This window comes from Sinocyclocheilus rhinocerous, unplaced genomic scaffold (genome assembly GCF_001515625.1).
Source record: "Sinocyclocheilus rhinocerous isolate Xijiao unplaced genomic scaffold, SAMN03320098_v1.1 scaffold4462, whole genome shotgun sequence".
Lineage (NCBI taxonomy): Eukaryota > Metazoa > Chordata > Actinopteri > Cypriniformes > Cyprinidae > Sinocyclocheilus > Sinocyclocheilus rhinocerous.
Window position 1 is genome coordinate 27543 of NW_015647436.1, and position 4293 is coordinate 31835.

The window sequence follows — 4293 nt, forward strand, 5'->3', positions numbered from 1 at the left end:
CTGACACGCACACACAAACACACACACACACACAAATGCACACATACACACACACTCACACATACACACACACACACAGACACACACACACACTCACACATACACACACACACACACAAAACACCATAAAAGGTAATAATAATGTTATGGGGTTTCAAATCAGAATATGACGTTTTGTTATGAAACAGGGCATAATTTTCATACATGTCTTCGGTAGAGGACAGCAGGACAAACATCATGCTAATCAGGCATTTTGGGGAAACACAACAAGTCAACAGATCAACATTCATAAGAAATATGAGATATTCTTAGGAAAATGTTGCCGGGTTATTACTCCCATTATTACACTTCTTTTTTCATGGTTTTCATGCTTTCATGGTTTGCCCCAAGAACACGATGCAATGTATAGATACATTGTACAGAATGGGAAAACCAATTTATGGACATTTTATGCATATATGTCTAAAGGGTCAGCTGTGAGTTAAAAACTGGCATACTTATTAGCATCAGCTGATTCATAAAAACTTAGACATTTTTATGAAGTTCACGTAAACCCCAAGGAAAGGGTTAACAGGCAATGTGATTATCCCATCTTGTGATCGCATTTCCAGCCATGAAAGAAGGTATTTTATTTGTGCAGAAAGGGTCGTATGCAGACGCACTCACTCACCGCTTCAGTAGGCCTATAGAGAGCATCTAACCCTGGTAAGTGTTACGATTCTGACCTATAGAATTCCAAATGCGGAATTCTTGTGACTGTATGAAAAATTGTTAAAAATGAAGGTTCTCTAATTGACAACATCTATGGTTCCATGAAGAACCTTTAACATCCATGGAATCTTTCCACTCCACAAAAGGTTCTTTATAGTGGAAAAATGTTCTTTAGATTTTTTAAATGTTCTTCACTCTAAGAGAAAAAGGTTCTGTTTTAGAATTCTTCACTGTAAGGTTCTATTTTATGACATTGCTGCGAAACCTTTTGGAACCTTTATTTTTAGGTGTAAATATGTCAGTGGGGATGAATTGAAATGACATTTTCCTGTAATCCTGATGCATCTACAAGTTTCATATCCACTGAAATCATGCTATCTCTTTCTGAAGTATATGTGATTAGGTTTAGCACGGTGGGGAATTCCTTTCTTGCATCTGTGGTTTTGTGGAAATTCTGATGAATAACACATACAGTTAATTTCTGAAGAACAAAAATACTGAAGAAGTCCAGATTTTAAAAGCGCAACCTAATATTTTTTATTTTAATAATGTATTCATCATTTATTAATATAATTCAGTGGCCTTTGTGTTGTGTTACTTTATTTGGCTGTCATTTTAAAGCAACTGTAGGTATGGATTTATTTATTTATTTATTGTACCCTGAAAGATCAGTTTTTGATCTTCCAATCATTCTGATGGTACACTGACTCATAATAAGGCGGATGACTTCTGTTTCTTTCCCCTCAAACGTTTGTTCGGGGAGTAGCCAGAGTTTGGTGAGTGGGTACGAAATTCCGCGAAAACGGCGGATTGCTTTACGGCAGTAACAAAAGCACGTGTAAAATAATTCTGATGAATAACATATACAGTTAATTTCTGAAGAACAAAAATACTGAAGAAATATTAAAGTCCAGATTTTAAAAGCGCAACCTAATATTTTTTATTTTAATAATGTATTCATCATTTATTAATATAATTCAGTGGCCTTTGTGTTGTGTTACTTTATTTGGCTGTCATTTTAAAGCAACTGTAGGTATGGATTTATTTATTTATTTATTGTACCCTGAAAGATCAGTTTTTGATCTTCCAATCATTCTGATGGTACACTGACTCATAATAAGGCGGATGACTTCTGTTTCTTTCCCCTCAAACGTTTGTTCGGGGAGTAGCCAGAGTTTGGTGAGTGGGTACGAAATTCCGCGAAAACGGCGGATTGCTTTACGGCAGTAACAAAAGCACGTGTAAAATGGTCAATCATTGGAAGATAGATACCAAGGTCCGCTGCTCTGCCAACTGGAGAAAGTGTAACAGCCAACTTATACACATTACAGCCTTGATAACTGAATTTCTGTCAGAGTCGTGAGACGGTCAATCGCACTGAATGAGAAGCGCCGTAAACCGAATTCTATTTGTCGCAAAACGGTCTGTTATTGCTCTTATAAAACAGCATATATATTTTTTTCGGTGTGAACTCTAAATATAGATAAATCCAAAACGAATGTTTAATGGCAAACGTGTTTAATATTAGTAGATAAGTTGTTGATTTGTTAAATGATAAGCTGTTTATTCAGCGTAATGAAGCTTCAACGCCATAAATTTAAAAAAACAGTAAAAGTAGGCCAATTCCACAGGAAAACCACGGACTGTGCAACAGTTTTTTCAAGGCTTACCTTGAAAGCTTGCGTTAAAGCGGCTTTGGTGCAGCTTTCCACTGTAATTACGAAGGCGCTATATTTACGACTTTATGAATTCCACTCGCTTAATTGTAGGAGGCTCCAAAGTCCCCAAAATACACAAAACTGCGTGCAGGTGCCTTGAAGTAGGACTTGCTTGCCCTAACTTTCCATTTAATCTATCGATCAGTTCTTTGTTAGAATGTGAATTCATAGGCTATTTCATAACTTTACATATAGGCTATGAATTTATGCCTTTTTTGATTACTTGGACTGTCACACAGTTTTAGCAGAACTCAGTTTGTTTGTGGAATATTCATTAGTGCAATGTATAGCAGTAATATTTTGATATTTGTGAGCTCGTGATTGCAACTCAAACGTTGAGACATACAATGCGTCATTGTATTTGTCTCTGAATGAGATTTGTTGTTATTGTTCTAAAAAGTTGGTGTAGGATTTACTTTAAACCATTTCCACTCAAAAAAATTGCTTGTAAACTTCACAAATAATTACATGAAATGAGAAGTAACACACTGAATTAAATATGAAATAAAAATAGAAAGACAGAAAAAGTATATTCTTGTAAAACGTACTCCCAATACATTTTTACAATTTAGAATTTTTTTTTTTTTACAGTGTAGTTGCACCAAACGTACCCAGAATTTTTGGCATAAATTGATCATGTACCAAAATAACCCAACCCTTAACTAACCCTAAACATCTTTTTTTGACAGTGTCAGGAGGTGGATCCGCTCATTATGTGTCCTGATGCCGTGGTGGAGGAGCAGTGAAGAGTGTGAGGGCAGTGATATGGAGACCGGGCCCTCGGCCCCCGGCGGCCCTGCTGTGGTGCTGGGCCTCCAGAGACTCTCTTTGGCCTACCAGAGCCTCATGGAGATTCCCTACGACGCCATCCTTCAGCAGCGGGACACTCTGGAGGTTCTGGACCTCAGTTACAACTTGCTGGATGAGTAACCTTTTGGGAATCAGATGTCTTTGTCATGTGTGGAACTAACATTATAAGGTTTTCTTATTTGTGGATTACGTATACAAAAATTAAGGACATAGAGCTTTTATAAAAAAAAAAAAGCCAAAACTTTTTTTTACACAGATTGCATGAATTGGAATATTAAAATGTTCCTTATTGACATCTGTATTTTAAAAAAAGTATTTTTTATGGATAGATATATACATACATAATATATATATATTGCATATGTGTTCCTTGTTGAGTATATCAGGCTTTTATGACTCATGCAGTATGATATAGTGAGAATATGGAGCTCAAACTGGAGGAGGAAACACTTCAATTCAGAGCCAGAAACTGAGTAAAAATATGCAATTTGGTGAAGATGCTGATAATTATATGGCCAAAATCCAGATTATAATGTAAATCAATGAGATCTTTATAACAGTATACTGACATAAAATGCATATAAATATCAGTCGTCACTCTATATATCCCAAAAATATGTCTTATAAGATGATATTTAAATGCTTAGTTTTATGTTCAAAGCTCTGCGCTTTTTATTAAAATATAATGCAATACAATGATGATCGAGAGACGAACAAATAAATATTCCTCAAAAGCCTGATGGTTACATGATACATTTTAACATGATTTTTCTAGAAAATGATGCATTATCAGAATCAATGTAAATCACCTAGGTTGCTTCAGTCCAGTAAGTGTTCATCAATATTACGAAAAGCTATATTAACTTTATAAAAATCAGTAAAGATTTCACATGAACCACGAGCTGAAAGTGGACGTTTTTTACATTATACTAAAAGGCCTTGTAGTTGCTAAAAAGTATAAACTAGAAGGCATGTAGTACCCACTCAACAATTTGATCTCACAATGATGTCACCATGAGCTCACACGATTCTCATACTATGGTCACAATGTGAG

General features: G+C 35.5%; 1 pseudogene; it reads left to right on the plus strand.

The window, feature by feature from the left end:
• The first annotated feature begins 638 nt into the window (after positions 1-638).
• The window catches only part of LOC107709089 (leucine-rich repeat-containing protein 72-like), a 6694-nt pseudogene continuing 3039 nt past the window's right edge, over positions 639-4293 (plus strand).